Raw genomic sequence first — 19328 nt, 5'->3', positions numbered from 1 at the left:
AGTACGCTCTTCAAGAGCACATTGCCTCCTTATTATGATCATTTTGATCATTTGCTCTCTCCTTTTTCAAGGATTATTACATTTGGAGCTGATTGGTTCACTATGATCCATGCATGCTAGGGACATTCAATAAGAGCATTTTGCAATTGAAATATGAGATTAATTTTGGGTCAGCAAATGCTTCCGGCATTTGACTTGAATTATCTTTTGAATGAGAATCATACTGATAATAATTCACAATATATTTCTTAGCTGCTTATATCTCTCCCCCTTATGTTAGAAAAACTAACATATATCCCCACCTTCTTTGAGAAATATATCTATGTGCATCGTGGTATATCCATTATTCATATACCGTACATCAAAAGCTATAAGATGGGACATATCTAGTTCCTGACCCTGAACCAATTTTGAGGGGAGAATTTATCATAATTCATTGGCTTGAAGCATACAAGTGCTGTTGTATGCAATATATCAAATCTCAAAACAACATCTGAAGCTCTGTTCTCATAAGCAATGGCTTAGTTATATTATAGAGACATTCAATGCTTGAGAAATCCATCTGTGTGCATCGTGGTGTATCCATTATTCATATACTGCACATCAAAAGCTATATGATGGGACATATCTAGTTCCTAACCCTAAACCAATTTTGAGGGGAAAATTTACCATAATTTATTGGTCTGAAGCATATAAGCGCCGTTGTATGCAATAAATCAAATCTCATACCAATAGCTGAAGCTCTGTTCTGATAAGCAATGGTTTAGTTATATTATAGAGACATTTAATGCCAAACCAGCTTAGATATAAACCAGCATTATCAAGATGAATTGTCTTGATTACATATTCTGAAAATTGTGCTTCCAACTCAATTATTTTGAGCAAGCAGCTTCGTAAATGTCAAACTGCCAGTTGATAATAAACATACATGTGACCGTCTCATAGATGCATCTATTTAAGACATCACATCGCAGGTGAAGGGGTACAAATTCACCTTTTATATTTTTCAGAATTTAGGAAATTTAATCCCAACATTAGCTGGTTTAATCAACTTATCATGAGAACAAGCAACACAAACAAATTCTCGAAGAATCTTCTAGTTCTTCAATATATTCCGAATACCAAATTAGCACATCAGATTTAAATCAGGACGATCAAAATGGTCTTGTCAACTGATAAAATTATCTGTACCTGTAAACTTCAAGTTTACCATGTCGAGTGCTATTTATTTTAGTAAACTTTTGGTTTACTGTTGCATGAGATTTTATGCCAATAAACTTCTGGTTTATTGCGACATGTGATCCCATCATGCTTGGATAACGTATCACATGCGTATTTTGTACCCGTCGTAACTTGAAGATATTCAATCTTCCATTCATTTGTAGTCTCAATATGATAACCATTTTTATCGCTAGTAAACTGCAAGTTTACTATGATTGTATTCTGATCCTAACTACTATGATCTAGGACAAATGGTGCTATCATATATAACATCTTCGAGAGACTTTAGTTTATTTACCATAATCATATATTATTTGGACACCGTTGGTGTCATGATACTTGTAGATAAACAATTAGCCCTTCTGGAGCCCTTGATCTTTAGTTTCTACTACCAAAAGTTTTATAGATACTGCTGGTAGGGGTGTTCACGGTTTGGTTAAAAATCGGTCCAAACTGAACACCAAAACCAAACCGATTGAATAAACCAATATTTATTTGGGTTAGGTTTTGTTTGATTTTGAATTTTTAAAAACTGATAATATTTGGTTTGGTTTTGATTTCACTAAAAGCAAACTGAAGAAAAAATCGAACCGAACCGACAAATTTTATACATAATTTTTATAATTATATACAATATATTAATTTTTATAAATAATTTATATCATTTTTAAGCAAAAGTTTATTTTATATCTAATAGGCTAATGAACTTTATACCTTAAGCCGGTTTTAAAAAGAAATCCGTGAACTCAAACTCATTTATTCAAAGAAACAACTATATGAGATTTACCTAGATTTATTTTTCGTATTTCTTATAAACTTTATTCACTTAATTTAAATAATAAATCCTAAGACATTTTCTCCATAATGCAAGAAACTACAACTACCACAATAAAAGGGCAATAATGGATTATAAGTTGGAAAATGATAGAAAATTCTCTCCTAATTGTAGGAAAAAAACATTAAAGAGAGAAATACCGTTAATTTTCTTAAAAATCGAAAAATCGATCCAAGCCGAACCAAACCGACTACAACCAAACCGATGGATATGTATTATATTTGGTTTGGTTTGATTTTAATAATTAAAACCGACTAAATTGGTTTGGTTTTAATTTTAACCCAAAACCGACCCATGAACCCCCCTAACTGCTGGTATCACAAAAGAATATTTGGTTAGACACTACTGGTGTCATGAAAGAAAAGGGGAATCAAATGAAAATTTAAAGACAATTTTGAACTATAAATTACGAAAAGTAAATGTTAAGCTCTAAATTTTAGTATTTCAAATATCTCCTTCAAGGAGATTAACATCTAAAGAGTTTGTATCAAAGCGGCAACAACCACATAGTAATCACATGCTTTAAGAAAGGATACATTGATGTTTATTTCCTTCAAGGAAATCAATAACACTAACTATAATGTATCAATGTGGTAATAGTAGAAACATTCTACCCTGCTTCCTTTTGCCTTAAAGTGATACTTAATAAAATAATTAGAGCTGTTTCTATGTATGACAAGTACGTGTTGCAATGTATTAATTTCATACCACATAAATAACATGTATATCCTTTGTTATTTTATCTCTCCAGGAGATAGGTCATGGTATTTCTCATTCGTTTGGGAAAATGAAACCTGATTAGTCAAATGTGCTTGCAATACAACGTTCATCAATAGCTCGTTATTTTGCTCAAGCACAAGAAGACATTGCTTCGGAATATTTCTCAGATATTTTATCAGTTCTTTCTGCTTCAAGAGTAAATTTCAAAGTTCTACTACTTTAGGAGTAGATTTCAAAATATTTACTAATTCGGGAGTAAATTTCAAAAGTCTACTACTTCGGGAGTAGATTTCAGAGTTGTACTACTTCGGAAGTAAAATTCGGAATATTTACTACTTTGGGAGTAAATTTCAATGCTCTGCTTCATCGCGAGTAGAGTTCAAAGCTATACTACTTCAGGAGTTGAGTTCAAAGTTCTACTACTTTGGGAGTAGAGTTCAAAGTTCTACTAATTCGGGAGTAGGGTCCAAAGTTTTGCTAATTCGGGAGCAAATTTCTGAGTTTACTACTTTGAGATCAAAACATAGAATATTCAGAATATTTCTTCTAAATTATTCACCCCTTCTGGAGATGTGTCGTGATATTTTCACAACCAAATACACATCCATATTCATAAGCTTTATTACATATTATCACATTCACTTCAGGGAATAGATCCATATTTATATAGCTTTTACCAAAAGTTCTCATTCTTCAAGAATGGAACACAATCATCTAAACGTGCCTTAAGCATATCAAATCGTGATAGCTTAAAAACTTCTTTTAAGATATTGTTATACTTTAGAAGCAAATCGATGCATATATATGATGCAGCGAATTTTTCTCTAACACATCATTAATTGTAATCACAACAATACATAGGAAATATCACTTCTGGTGATTTTAATAATAATGAGACTTCAGATGGCGATCATATATTTCCTGCTAGAGTTAGAAACTAAAGAAACTCATTTAAATATTGCATTTGCGAACTAACCTTCAAGCAGAATGTTGGCATAAGGCTTTCGATGACCTTAGTTTCAAGATATATTGTGAAAATAATACCAAAGTGCTATATGTTCCAAAATAATATTTTAAAAAGGCCATTTTTTTTCCCGATGAAGTGTGCTTCCAGATATCAATAAGTATCCCCAATAATATCATGAGAAAAGCCATTGAAAGATTACATCTTATATACGTATTGGCAATTCTAACTTTCCAGGAAAGGATACGAACAGTTATTTGAACAGCGGACAAATAAAATTGTAAACTCAAACCTTCTCCCAATAAAAAATTTCGTGGCTTTAAATTTCTTCCTTGCACTCGTATAATTTCAAGAATTGTACCTGAAACAGAAAATAAAATTCGCCAGACAGTCTCGTGCTGATAACGTGTTATAAATAAATACTATAAAATAAATACACCAAAACAAGTATATAGAAAGAGACTGATATATTATTCAACTTTTTAACTGATATACAAATGAGTAAATGAGCTTCCTATTTATAATAGGAAAGTTTTGATGGCCAAGTTTAGTTAACTTGGTGGCCAAGTAATTTACTTGGTGACCAAGAAACTTTTTCTCCAAGTAATATGGACATACAACAATAATTCTATATTTATAACAGTTACAATTTTTTTGGTTATGTAAACATTTACTATCTAAGAATGAAAATTTGGTAAAAAAAAAAAACTATTAATACCATCTCAATTATATAAAAAAAATAACTATTTGAATTAAATATAAAAGCTAAAAAGTACCATATAATATAAACCGAAGGAAGTATAGATCAAGAAAAGATTCACAGAAAGTTACTACAATTCAATATATATACACCAATTACATATGCCCACATAAAATTATCTTAAGAAAAAATGATAACAGGCAAGGAAAAGACAAATTAAAGCCATGTGTAGCAACACCATATAAGATTAAAAATTCTTGTGAGGACTACAAAAATTTGGGATCCTCCCTAACATATAATGGTAAAATATACACCAATTACATATGCCCACATAAAAATTGACTTAAGATAAAAAAAAAAAATGAGTCCAAAAAATTATAATAGACAAGGAAAAGATAAAACAAAGCCATGTGTAGCAACATTGTTTACCCCCAAAAGTGGATAACAATTAAATTTGTAAGTGGTTAATAGGATATCTGGTTAGATTAATTTCTAGTATAAGATAATAGTAAGTAAATAGTAGTATATTTGATAAATAATAATAGAGGAAACTTAGGAAGAAGTTTATGAGCTCTGCGAACTGGTTCGGTTTGGAAATTTGCTTTCTTCCACCGAGCCAAATTACTTAATGAGATTTCATTGCCACCCTTTTGATTACAAAATGTATAGAATAATGAAAAGCTAACCTCCAAAAGGAAAGGGTAGACCTCTCTTTATAGCTAACAATATATGGGCCCTAGTACAATGTAAGAAAAAGCCTTCCTAGAAAAAAATCCTAAAATGGATAAGGCTGCGTTCGTACGGTCTGCACCCGTACAGTTGTCAGCACAAATAGTGGAACGATCAAATGACGTGTGTCTTGTTCCATAATGGATTCTCTGGACCTATGTTGAATGTGCTCTCTTCTGGCTCGGGTTATCCGTACACATAAAAATACTCTTGGTTTTGACGTAAAGTTGAATGTACTCATGACTCCTCGGTTTTCATTCCTACCGGTTGTTACGACCCTACTTTCCCTCGATCTCATATCGGATGGCCTTAAACTTTACCCCGGTTCTTACCGTGTACAAATTGCATCGGTTTTTACCACATACAGATAGTCCCCACACTTTCCGGATCGAAATTTTACCGAAGTGACGGGAAGTGGAACAACTACCTCGGTGACTTCTCTAGTAAGATTTTACTTTGAAAACAAGCAGCAAACAAAATGTCCTTTCATGCCACGTCCTTCTAACTTCGGGCACGTGTCACCTTCTAGTTGGATGGCTTTGGTAACCGCTTCCGGGTCATGTCCCTTCATGTCACATTTTTCTGACTTCGGACACGTGTTCCCTTTTGGTTGGATGACCTCGATAACCATCTTAAAACTTTCTCTCTATATATAAGGCGCTACAGTGGTCATTTGTTTTTACTTCACTTTTCACTTCCTTCTTTCATCCTTTGTTTCTTCAAAAAATCGTTAAGAGAATTCCCCCGGCGTCCCAAAACCTACACCATTTTCTGCAAAATCTTCTTAGATCTTCCTTACCTTCATTTGTTCATCTCTAAACCTTCATATCTACATATTTTTAGCCTTTAAATCTTCATATCTTCAACCCGGATCTTCATACCTTCATCCCAAATCTTCATACCTTCATATATTTATCATCCAAACTCAAAAACTGGCAACAGACACCGACTCTACTTCTTAGAATGTTCATCGGGTTTCTTCTCCGGCTACCGAGCCTGTTGCCAATCCCGGTGACAAAACACAAACCACCCCGCTTCGAACCAACGGCCAAAGAAATTATACCCGTGAAGTACAATTTTAACCACGAATTCGTCGTTGAGAAGACTGTGAAGACATTTGACCGGGGTTATGATGTGAGACGTTACCCATCCTCGATCAAGGAGGAGCACCTTGGCCGAGTCCGAGCTGAATGTGGCTGGGATAACCCCCGTGTAGACATCTTTGCTCCCGGTGATGAAGAGTCAGTCACCGATTTCAATGAGGGGTTCTTATATGTTTATACATATCCTTTCACTTTCAAGCTCAATCCTGAAATAGATCCGGTTATTCTTGAAATGTGCCGGACATATAAGGTATGCCTTGCTCAGATAGGCCCAAACATTTGGAGGATCATGGCCTGCCTCCGTCGTCTTTTGGCTAATAATGCCAAAATTGACTTTACCTTGTCCCATCTGATCCGTCTATATTGCCCGAGGATCTTTCGAGGCATTGTTATACAAGTCTCCAAACGAAAAAAGTACCCCATTCTTTCCTGTGTCGACGAGAACAGGGATCAGGGTTGGTACGAGCGTTTTTTCCGGGTTAAGATCGAGGATATTATACCGGCCGAATATATGCCTTTCCCCGAAAAGTGGAATGACAAACGTATATTTTGTGGCCTTATCTCCTTTACGTGTCTTCGAGCACTTTTTCTAAACTTTTCTATTGTTACATCTGAAGCATGGATTCTAGAAGCAATTTTCGAATTCGCTGGTGGATTGAAAAAATCATCGGTCAGCACCCGCATGATAATCGGACATTGGGAGAGTTGTCTCATGACCGATGGATATCACAAAACCACGGTATTCTCTTCTTCCCCTAATTCTTGTCACTTTTTTTCATTCCACTTTACTCCGATTTAATCCTTCAATATCCATGTTTGGGTAAAGGCTCTTCGACCCCATGGCTGGCTCCATCAGACAAGCCTGCCATACCGGGTTCGAATTTTGATATGTCAGGATCAACACGGCTCATTGCCGAGGCTGAAAAGAAAAGGAAAAAGACCAAGTCTAGGGGTCAGAAGAGAAAGAAAAGCTCAAAGGATGCCGCAGGTTCATCCGGAGCTCGAGGTTTGAGATACGACCTCGAGGATGATATTTGGATTACAAATATCACCACAGATACTATTGCCACTAGGGCTGAGGAAACTCCGATGGAGGACCCAGAAGAAAATGTTACTGCTGACTAGTCGGGCCCGACCACAGGTGGGGAAGTCGATGTTACACCTTGGAAATTTCGTGACATTTGCATTATGAGTGAACTAACAAAAGCCTAAAGTGGACATGAAGCCCTTATAAGGCTAGGAAGGGTATTTGATAATTTTAAGTGTATTCCTTAAGGTTTCAAAGTCATATGAAGCGGTGGAAGTAAGTTCGTTGGAGAAATTGGAGTTTGAGTTTTGTTTTGGGAAGATTTTGTAGCATTTGAGTTATACATTTCTTAGAATTACTTTGAGAGGGAGCTATAGGGTCCCTTAGATGGTTAACGAAGTTTTATACAAGTTCCAAGAAAGTTCCATAAGGATTGGAGGTCAAACGAATCGAAAAGAACGCAATTTCGCGAAACCGGAGGAATTGGGGTAGTATGCGGCCGCATACTCAGTATGCTGGGCCGAAAACTCCCCATTTTGGGTGATCTTTCTGCCCAACACCACCCCCATGTTGTGGAGGGAGTATGCAGCCGCATACACAGTATGTTGGGTTGCATACTCACTGTAAATCACACCCGGGGGGGGGGGGGGGGGGGACTTTGCCACCTTTTTAAATCCCAAAAGACCTCATTTTCATTTCAACTTCCCACACTTATTTCCCCACGCTTCTAGAGGGTTCTTGGGAGTTATTGAAGGTTCCATATCACTCCAAACCATTCTTTATCATCAAGAGAGAAGATCAAACATTAACATTTCAAGATAAATCCATGGAAGGTGATGGTTCTTGCTTCCTTTCAAAGTTGTGATGAACTCGATCTTGGAGGAAGTAGAGTGAGGTGAAGTTCTTCTATAATAAGGTATGTTCTTCATCTTATTCATATGGTTGAGTTTATGGAAAGGTTTAGTAACTTTGGAAAGGAAAAGAATGAAAGTGGAGAAGTCTTAAAGTGTTGAAGTGAAGGAGATGACTAGGAGATGAACTTAAAAAGAGATTTTGGATAAATTTGAGATTAAATTGGATATAACTTCTTGATTATGAGATTGTGGATTTTATTGTTGTTGTTTGGGGGATATTTTATGATATGGTGGAAGTTGATAAAATAAGGGAAGTGCTTCCCAAATTTTCATTAGCTCATTAATTATGCTAGTTTGAACTTAAGAATGTTTTCAAGACTTAACCTTAGTATGAATCCTCTGGAATGTAGATTTTGCGGACTTTGGAGGAGAACGTTAAGTAATTAAGAAGGCGTAAAGGTAAGTTAAGGCTAACCCTTTCTTTCTAAAGGCATGATTCTCTTAATGTGAACCCATACATGATATCCATAATGTTCTATTTCCTAGAAATGCTAGAAACCCATAATTCTCAAGGTTACTATGATATTGTTAATAAGTGTTCTCTATGATGATGATGATTCCATTTCTAGAGATCCCAAAGCTTATAGTTTTGATGTCATTATGATATTATTGAGCTTGTTTCATGATTATTGATTTTAGTCATTGTTGTTGATCTCACTTTATGGTAATTGTTCTTTTAAGGTGAGCTATAGCGATGACGATGATTCCATACTGATAATCGAAGGTTACCGACCTTATGTCACTTCGATAGAGTTATAGCTTTTATTGGGCTCTCATGCATGCTTTATATATATGTATGTATTTTTTCACAACGTACTGCACTATAGTCGGACGGGCAGGAGCGTAGATGCGCACACTACTGCAGTGGGCAGCTTATGACATCGTCCCGGATGCAGGATGCCCGGACGCGGGATAATGATGATAACACCGTGCCTATATGGCCGGGCAGTATACTATACATATGTTGATAACACCGCACCTATATGGTAGGGCAGTATACTATATATATATATATATATATGGATGTATGTATAAGATGTTGTTTTTAAAGGAAAAGATAAGTATGCATGATATCCGCCTTAAGAGGCAATCAGATGCATAGGTTATTTCTTTTACCTCATGCTCCTTATATCTTTGTTATGTTGTTATTCATGCCTTACATACTCAGTACATTATTTGTACTGACGTCCTTTTCTTGTGAACGTTGCGTTAATGCTCGCAGGTAGGTAGGGAGACGGATCAGACCCCGAGGTGATTCATTAGCGTAGTCTCAGGAGCGCTCCACTTACTTCGGAGCCGCAGTCTATTGGTATTTCCCTTTTGTGTACTTATTTGGACACGACGAGGTCCTGTCCCGTCCTTATGATTTCTCGTACTCTATATAGAGGCTCGTAGACAGATGTGTATTGTTAGATGTCCTATAACCTTATGGGTTCATTTTCTGTATATCATTTTTGGCAGCCTTGTTGGCTGCATATGTATATATGGGCTTGGTTGATGATGTTTATATAGCGAGGTATTATTTTTGTGGATTCATGCCCTTTTAGATTGTAATATTCATAAGTTATCTTTCATTTTCCACCTAAAATGATAATGAGAAGTATGCTAAGAGGTGCTCGGTAGGTCAACTCCGGGTACCCTTCATGGCCCTCTAGTTGGGTCGTGACAAAAGTGGTATTAGAGCAGTTAGTCCTAGGGTGTGTCTACGAGCCGTGTCCAGTAGAGTCTTGTTTATGGGCGTGAAGCACGCCACGCTTATAAACAGAAGGCTGCAGGGCATTTAGGAATGATTGACCTTTCTTCCTCATCATAGATTGTGCGATAGAGCCATGATATAAGAATTCCCTTTTCCTAACCGTGCGTTATGTTTTCAGCGATGCTTGTGAAGAGAAAAATTACAGCGGCTCGGAAGGGAAAAACATTGGCTGGAAGGAGGACTGAGCGGGAACCGCTGGTAGACATATAGGAGGGTGAGTCCCAGAATGAGGTACCATCTCGGACCTCTCATACTTCGCCCATTTCAGAGGAGCACGAAGGGGCCTCAGCTTCTGCTCCAATACCCCCAGTTCCTCCACTAGATGCCTCAGGTCAGGAGATGAGAGAGGCCATCCATTTGCTGACCCAGTTACTTGCCACTCAGGACTAACGGCAGGGTGCGGGTCATGGTGATAGAGCTGTCAGTGCTAGAGCCTGTGATTTCATTAGTTTGAACCCTCCATAATTCTTTGGGTCAAAATCGGATAAGGACCCGCAGAGCTTCGTAGATGAGATGTTGAGGACATTTCGGATAATACATGCTTCTGATGTTCAGTCGATAGAGTTGGCCTCTTACAGATTGCGAGATGTGGCTGTTCATTGGTACAACACCTGGATATCTTCTAGAGGGGTAAATGCACCTCCCCCGGTATGGAAGAGTTCGTAGATTCTTTCCTCCGATACTATTTGCCGCCGGAGGTTCGACGGGCCATAGCTGACAGGTTCTTGAATCTTAGACAAGGGAATATGAGTGCTCGAGAGTATAGCCTTCATTTTAATTCTTTGGATAGGTATGCTCCAGCCATGGTAGCTGATATGGGGGACCGCGTACACCGGTTTGTGAATGGTTTGGGGCCACATTTGATGGATAAGTGTCTGACAGCCTCACTTCAGGAAGATATGGATATCTCTTGCATTCATGCCTATGCCCGGGATTTGGAAGAGCGGCAATAACAGCAGGGGGGCGAGTGTGATTATGATAGGGGTTATAGCAAGAGGGCCAGATCTTCAGGTGATATTAGTAAGTTCAGAGGGGGTCAGAGACAGCAGTATTCCATGCATTCAGGCAATTCAGCGGCTAGTGCACCTCATCGATTTGCAGGTAAGAGATTTGATCGCCCTATTTATTTCGAACCGGGTCAGAGCTCCAGAGTTTTGAATTCTCAGTATAGAGGTGATTCCAGTCAGATGAGACTACCCTTACCACAGTGCGATTAATGTGGTAGGCCACATTTGGGACAGTGTCGCCTAGGTTCAGATGCTTGTTATTCCTGCGGTTAGACTGGTCATATGATGCGTGGTTGTCCGTCGATAGCTGGCAGAGGTAGGGTTCAGCCCGCAGGATCAGCAGCTGGTTCTTCATCTTCTGTACGCACTTTGGGGTGAGGTTCGCAGACACCAGCAATTCGTGGTAGAGGCAGAGGGGGAGCATCTAGTTCGAGCATCCCTCAGAACCGTATTTATGCACTAGCTGGGCGACAGGATCTTGAGTCTTCCCCTGATGTTGTCACAGGTATATTATCAGTATTCTCTCATGATGTATATGTATTGATCGATCCGGGATCTACTTTGTCATATATTACTCCTTATATTGCCGATCATATTGGGGTGAAACCTGAGCCAATCAAACATTTTAAGGTGTCTACACCTGTTAGTGACGCAGTGATAGCTAGACGGGTATATAGAGATCGTGTGGTTGTATTTTGTGACTGTCATACTATGACTGATTTGATTGAGCTGAAGATGGTAGATTTTGATGTCATTATGGGTGTGGATTGGCTGGCCTCCTGTTATGCCAATGTTGATTGCATGACAAAAATAGTTCGTTTTTAATTTTTGGGAGAACCAGTTTTAGAATGGAAGGGTAATACAGCATCCCCGAGAGGTAGGTTTATTTCCTATCTCAAAGCAAGGAAGATGATTGCTAAAGGTTGTATATATCATTTAGTCCGGGATCAAGACACAGAAGCAAAGCCGTTGACTCTTTAATCTGTTCCGGTAGTGAATGCGTTTCCAGATGTATATCCGGACGAGCTTCCAGGCCTTCTACCAGAACGGGAGATTGATTTTACCATTGATGTGTTACTGGATACTATGCCCATATCTATTCCTACTTATAGAATGGCTCCTGCAGAATTGAAAGAGTTAAAGGAGCAATTAAAAGATTTTCTTAAAAAGGCTTTATTAGGCCTAGTTCTTCATCGTGGGGAGCACCTGTGTTGTTTGTAAGAAAGAAGGATGGTTCCTTGCTGATGTGTATTGACTACAGACAGTTGAATAAGGTAACAATAAATAATAAATATCCACTTCCAAGTATTGACGATTTATTCAATCAGTTGCAAGGTGCCAAATGGTTTTTAAAGATAGATCTGAGGTCGGGGTACCACCAAGTGAGAGTCAGGGAAGAGGACATTTCGAAGACAACCTTTAGAGCTAGATATGGTCATTTTGAGTTTCGAGTAATGTCGTTTGGATTGACTAATGCACCGGCAGTATTCATGAATTTGATGAATAATTTGTTCTGGCCTTTCCTAGATCTATTTGTGATTGTGTTCATCGATGATATCCTGGTATATTCTCGATCTGAGGCAGAGCATCCAGATCATTTACATACTGTTTTTAGAGTTCTTCAGACACGGGAGCTATATGAAAAGTTTTCAAAATGTGAGTTCTAGTTGAATTCTGTAACTTTTCTGGGGCATATTATTTCGGCTAAAGGTATTCGAGTGGATACCCAGAAGATTGAAGCTGTGAAGACTTGGCCAAGGCCTACAACACCTGTGGAGGTTCGTAGTTTTCTGGGGTTCGCAGGTTATTACAGAAGATTTGTGGAAGGATTTTCTTCTATTCTGCACCATTGACGAAGCTAACTTAGAAATCAGCTAAATTCTAATGGATGGGCGCTTGTGAGCGCAGTTTTCAGGAACTGAAAGATAGACTGACTTCGACCCCGGTTCTGATGCTTCCAGAAGGATCGGAAAGCTATGTTGTTTATTGTGATGCTTCAGCATGGGGTTAGGTTGTGTGTTGATGCAGCACGGTAAATTTGTTGCTTATGCTTCAAGGCAGTTGCGAAAACACTAGAAAAAAATACCTGACTTATGATCTAGAGTTAGCTGTGGTTATTCACGCATTAAAGATGTGGAGACATTATTATATGGGGTTAATGTTGATATTTATACAGACAACAAGAGTCTCCAGTATATTTTCAAGCAGAAAGAGTTGAATCTACGACAAAGGCGGTGGTTGGAGCTATTGAAGGATTATGACGTGAGTATCTTATATCGTCCTGGGAAGGCGAATGTAGTAGATGATGCTCTTAGCCGCAAGTCGATGGGAATTTTATGTGAAGTTCAGCTGGAGAAGAGGGAGTTAGCTCATGAGCTTCAATAGCTAGCTAGCCTAGGAGTTCGTTTGATGGACTCAGACAATATCAGAGTCACTGTCTAGAATTTACCTATCTCATCTTTAGTACTGGAGGTGAAAAAGCGCCAGTATGAGGACTCTATGTTAATTCATTATAGAAATACACTTCCTCAGAAGAAAAAGTCACCATTTGGAATTTCTGCAGATGGAGTTCTCAGGTATCGAGGCAGATTATGTGTTCCTAATGTTGCAGGGTTACGTCGACAGATTCTGGAAGAAGCCCTTCATTCCCGTTATTCTGTTCATCCAGGAGCGACAAAGATGTATCATGATCTCAAATCCATTTATTGGTGGGACAGAATGAAGAAAGATATAGTAGAGTTCGTAGCTCAATGTCCTAGCTGTCAATAGGTAAATATTGAGCATCAGAAGCCTGGGGGATTGCTACAAGCTATGGGAATTCCACCTTGGAAGTGGTAAGTGATTAATATGGATTTCATTACAGGCTTTCCTCGTTCTCAATGTAAGTATGATTCTATATGGGTCATTGTGGATATACTTACAAAGTCAGCTCATTTTCTACTAGTCAGGATCACGTACTCGGCTGAAGATTATGCAAAGCTATATGTCAAAGAGATAGTATGATCCATGGTGTTCCAGTATCCGTTATTTTCGATAAAGGAGCACAATTTATAGTTAATTTTTGGAAGTCCTTCCAAGAAGGTTTGGGAACTCAAGTGAGACTTAGCACAACATTTCATCCACAGACTGATGGACAAGCTGAGCGTACCATTCAGACCCTCGAAGATATGCTACGGGCATGTTTTCAAAGGTATCTGGGATGATTATTTGTTGCTCATTGAGTTTGCATATAACAATAGTTATCACTCTAGCATCTAGATGGCCCCGTATGAGGTTCAATCTAGGCGAAGGTGTAGATCGCCAATTGGATGATTCGAAGTAGGGGAGACAAAGTTAGTAGGGCCAAAATTGATCCAGCAAGTGGTGGAGAAGATCAAGCTTATCCAAGACAGATTGTTGACAGCTCAGAGCCGACAGAAGTTTTATGCGAACAATCGCCGACGAGACCTAGAGTTCCAAGTTAATGATTGTCGCCGATGAAGGGTGTGATGATATTTGGTAAGAAGGGTAAGCTTAGTCCTCGATATATTGGGCCTTACAAGATTGTGCGTAAGGTAGGCCAGGTGGCTTATGAGTTAGATCTGCCTTCGGACTTGGAGATAGTCCACCCGGTTTTTCATGTGTCAATGCTTTGCAAGTGCATTGGAGATCCATCCAAAATTGTACCTGTAGATGATGATCAGGTCACCGAACAATTATCCTACGAAGAAGTTCCCATTGCTATTCTAGATAGACAAGTTCAGAAACTCAGAACTAAAGATGTAGCTTCAGTTAAAGCCCTATGGAGAAACAATAATAGGGAAGAAATGACTTGGGAAGCTGAGGAAGATATAAACTTCAAATATCCACATTTGTTTCCACTCCCAAATGAGATTCAAACAGAGGCACAATTGTCTCCAGGTATGAAATACTTTCTTTTAATGATTTCTTGGTCGTGTGTGGCCATCATTGTTGTTGTCTTTGTAGCCCTGTGAGACATTGTATATTTTGGGTTGTTGTAACAGGACGGTAGTGGAGTATTTATAGGGGAAACTCTAGCGAAATGTTTGTAGAATCCCTAAGAGTCCAACATTCTAGGACGAATGTTCCTAAGGGGGGAGGAATGTTACACCTTGGAAATTTCGTGACGTTTGCATTATGAGTGAACTAACGTAATCTAAAGTGGACATGAAGCCCTTATAAGGATAGGAAGTAAGTTCGTTGGGGAAATTGGAGTTTGAGTTATGTTTTGGGAAGATTTCGTAACATTTGAGTTATACATTGCTTAGCATTACTTTGAGGGGGAGATATAGGGCCCCTTAGATATTTAATGAAGTTTTATATAAGTGCCAAGAAGGTTCTATAAGGATTGGAGGTCAAACGAATCGAAAAGAAGACAATTTCGCGAAACCGGAGGAATTAGGGCAGTATGCGGCCGCACACTCAGTATGCTGGGACGCAAACTCCCCATTTTGGGTGAGATTTCTTCCCAACACCACCCCCATGTTGTGGAGGGAGTATGAGGCCACAGACTCAGTATGCTGGGCTACATTCTCACTGCAAATTGGACCGGGGGGGGGGGGGGGGGGGTTGGGGTGGGGGCGACTTTGCCACCTTTTTAAATCCCAAGAGACCTCATTTTCATTTCAACTTTCCACACTTATTTCCCCACAATTATAGAGGTTTCTTGAGAGTTCTTGAAGGTTCCATATCACTCCAAAACTTTCTTTATCATCAAGAGAGAAGATAATACATCAACATCTCAAGATAAATCCATAGAAGGTGATAGTTCTTGCTTCCTTTCAAAGTTGTGATGAACTCGATCTTGGAGGAAGTTGAGTGAGGTGAAGTTCTTCTATAATAAGGTATGTTCTTCATCTTATTCATATGGTTGAGTTTATGGAAAGGTTTAGTAACTTTGGAAAGGAAAAGAATGAAAGTGGAGAATTCATAAAGTGTTGAAGTGAAGGAGATGACTAGGAGATGAACTTAAAAAGAGATTTTGGATGAATTTGAGATTAAATTGGATATAACTTCTTGATTATGAGATTGTGGATTTTATTGTTGTTGTTTGGGGGCTATTTTATGATATGGTGGAAGTTGATAAAATAGGGGAAGTGCTTCCCAAATTTCATTAGCTCATTAATTATGCTAGTTTGAACTTAAGAATGTTTTCAAGACTTAACCTTAGTATGAATCCTCTGGAATGTAGATTTTGCGGACTTTGGAGGAGAACGTTAAGTAATTAAGAAGACTTAAAGGTATGTTAAGGCTAACCCTTTCTTTATAAAGGCATGATTCCCTTAATGTGAACCCATACATGATATCCATAATGTTCTATTTCCTAGAAATGCTAGAAACCCATAATTCTCAAGGTTACTATGATGTTGTTAATAAGTGTTCGCTATGATGATGATGATTCCATTTCTAGAGATCCCAAAGCTTATAGTTTTGATGTCATTATGATATTATTGAGCTTGTTTTATGATTATTGATTTTAGTCATTGTTGTTGATCTCACCTTATGGTAATTGTTCTTTCAAGGTGAGCTATAGCGATGACGATGATTCCATACTGATAATCGAAGGTTACCGACCTTATGTCACTCCGATAGAGTTATAGCTTTTATTGGGCTCTCATGCATGCTTTAAATATATGTATGTATTTTTTCACAACGTGTTGCGCTATAGTCGGACGGGCAGGAGCGTAGAAGCGCACACTACTGCAGTGGGTAGCTTATGACATGGTCCTGGATGCGGGATGCCCGGATGCGGGATAATGATGATAATACCGTGCCTATATGGTTGGGCAGTATACTATACATATGATGATAACACCACACCTATATGGTAGGGCAGTATACTATATATATTTATATGGATGTATGTATAAGATGTTGTTTTTAAAGGAAAAGCTAAGTATGCATGATATTCGCCTTAAGAGGCAATCAGATGCATATGTTATTTATTTTACCTCATTCTCCTTATATCTTTATTATGTTATTATTCATGCCTTACATACTCAGTACATTATTTGTACTGATGTCCTTTTCTTGTGAACGCTGCGTTAATGCCCGCAGGTAGACAGGGAGACAGATTAGACCCCTAGGTGATTCATCAGCGGAGTCTCAGGAGCGCTCCACTTACTTCGGAGCCGCAGTCTATTGGTATTTCCCTTTTGTGTACTTCTCCTGTCCCGTCCTTATGATTTCTCGTACTCTATATAGAGGCTCGTAGACAGATGTGTATAGTTAGATCTCCTATAACCTTATTGGTTCATTTTCTGTATATCATTTTTGGCAGCCTTGTCGGCTGCGTATGTATATATGTCCTTAGTTGATGATGTTTATGTATCGAGCTATTATTTTTGCGGATTCATGCCCTTTTAGATTGTAATATTCATAAGTTATCTTTCATGGTTCACCTAGAATGATAATGAGAAGTATGCTAAGAGGTGCTCAGAAGGTCAGCTCCGGGTACTTGTCATGGCCCTATGGTTGGGTCATGACAGTTGAGGCCCCTTTTCCCCTATTAATCGAATACCTTCAAGCCCCAGTTCCTCTAAGATCCGTTGATTTTATCGATATTATAGGTGACACTTCACCCGAGGTGGTGCCTTTGGTAAATAGTGCAAAAAGGGTCAACACAACTTCTAGGACCGAGTCACCTCCAAAGGCCAAAACAACTAAAACTGCCAACCCGCCCCCATGGGCCAATCTGGTTATTATGGCCGAGATACCACCAAGGGCGGATACAGCCCCAACTTCTTCTCCTGCTCCGTCTTTGGAACAGGAGAATCCCGATGACATATTTGCCAATACTGCTCCTGCAATGGCGAAAGCTTCAGGGTTCGGCCACCTCCCTATTCCATGGGAAATGAGAATTTCTAGCCGGTTCACTGAGTCAGGTTCGGGATCTAGACTCGCAGATATTTTTCCGGCTCCAAGTGTAGAGCCGAAGAGGGCCAGGTCGACCATGGTCACCGTCTCTGAGGACTGCAGTTTTTTATCTCGCCCTGTGGGGCTTGCCAGTTATCTAAGACCTCTTATTTCAGATTCGGACAAATAGAAGATGGAGGGGCTCTTGGGGCAGTGCCTTTTGAACGAGGGTATGCACGCCGACAACCGGGTAAGCATTCTTATCTACCCCTTCTAATGAGTGTAACTTTCACCATCTGCCGATTTCTTAACCACTTTTATTTTATTCTTATAGAGTGTTGTAGTTGTATATGAAGGTTTCCTCTGAGCCCAACACGAGATAGACGATTTATAGGCCTAGTTAGATGCTCAGGGCCAAGAAATAGAGAAGTTTAGACTTCTCTTGCAATAAAAGAGGATCAACTGAGCCGGGTTGTTGCTCCTCTAACTCTCTAATTCGAGCTCGAGGCAGCCAAAAAAGAGAACCTCCAGTTGAAGACTGAGCTCGACGACATAGTCGAAAAAAGCAAAGTGCTGGAAAGGGGCAACACACCGCTCAACCGAGAGAATGCCTAATATACCACCAAACTTGGTGAGCTTGAAGCTACCATCGCCCAATTAAGGGAAGGGCTCGATTCAGTTAAAGGAGAGGCTACAAAAATGGAGGAGAAATTCACGCAGCTTGAAGCCGAAGGGCCATGTAAAGGGATAAGTTGAAGGTTATTGAGGAAAAGGCTGAGTCTCGAGCTCGGATCAATGATGAACTCAAAAAAGATCTCGAGGCCGCTGTCCGAGCCAATGATACCCTTCAACCCAAGCTGGCATCTTCTAGCGAGGTTTGGGTCACTCTGGTTGATATGAGATCCGAGTTGGAGGAGAAGTTAAAGAAAGCTCAGGCTGATCTGGAGGAAGCCTACAAAGAAACTGTGGCTACCAAGGCTCGTTCGACCCTTTTAGTAGAACATGAGAGGTGAAAGTATCGAAGAGTTACACTTGAGGCGGTTCAACAGGGTATTGAAGATCTTCCTGCTCGTATACTCGACGCAATGATGATCGAGGATAGGGCTAAGAAAGCACTCGAGGATAGCTCCGAGGAAGACCCTGAAGGGTCGGGATCGAATGACTCGGGTTCTTCTTCGACGGAGTAAACAGGGCCTGTAGGAACTCTTTTTTTTTATTTTTTGATCTTTATGAAAATCACAAGTGTAAAGCTTCAGCCCATTATGCTATATATAAAATTCACATTTCCCTTTTCCAGTATTTCCTCCGATCTTTGAGTCGGGTATACTTTATGATATTGTTTCGTATTGATGTTTGCTTTGTAAAAAATGGCCGAGGTTCGACCTTGAGTCCTTAATAGTTTTATCGTAGAAAATCGAACAAGCTTAACTTAGGAGTTGTGGGCTTTACTTTATCCTATTCCTGTTTGACCGAAGACTTATTGATGGCTTGCCCGTG

Source organism: Lycium barbarum, chromosome 1 (assembly GCF_019175385.1).
Source record: "Lycium barbarum isolate Lr01 chromosome 1, ASM1917538v2, whole genome shotgun sequence".
Taxonomy (NCBI): Eukaryota; Viridiplantae; Streptophyta; class Magnoliopsida; order Solanales; family Solanaceae; genus Lycium; species Lycium barbarum.
The sequence above is the reverse complement of the archived record's forward strand: the minus strand, read 5'-3'. Positions refer to the sequence as shown.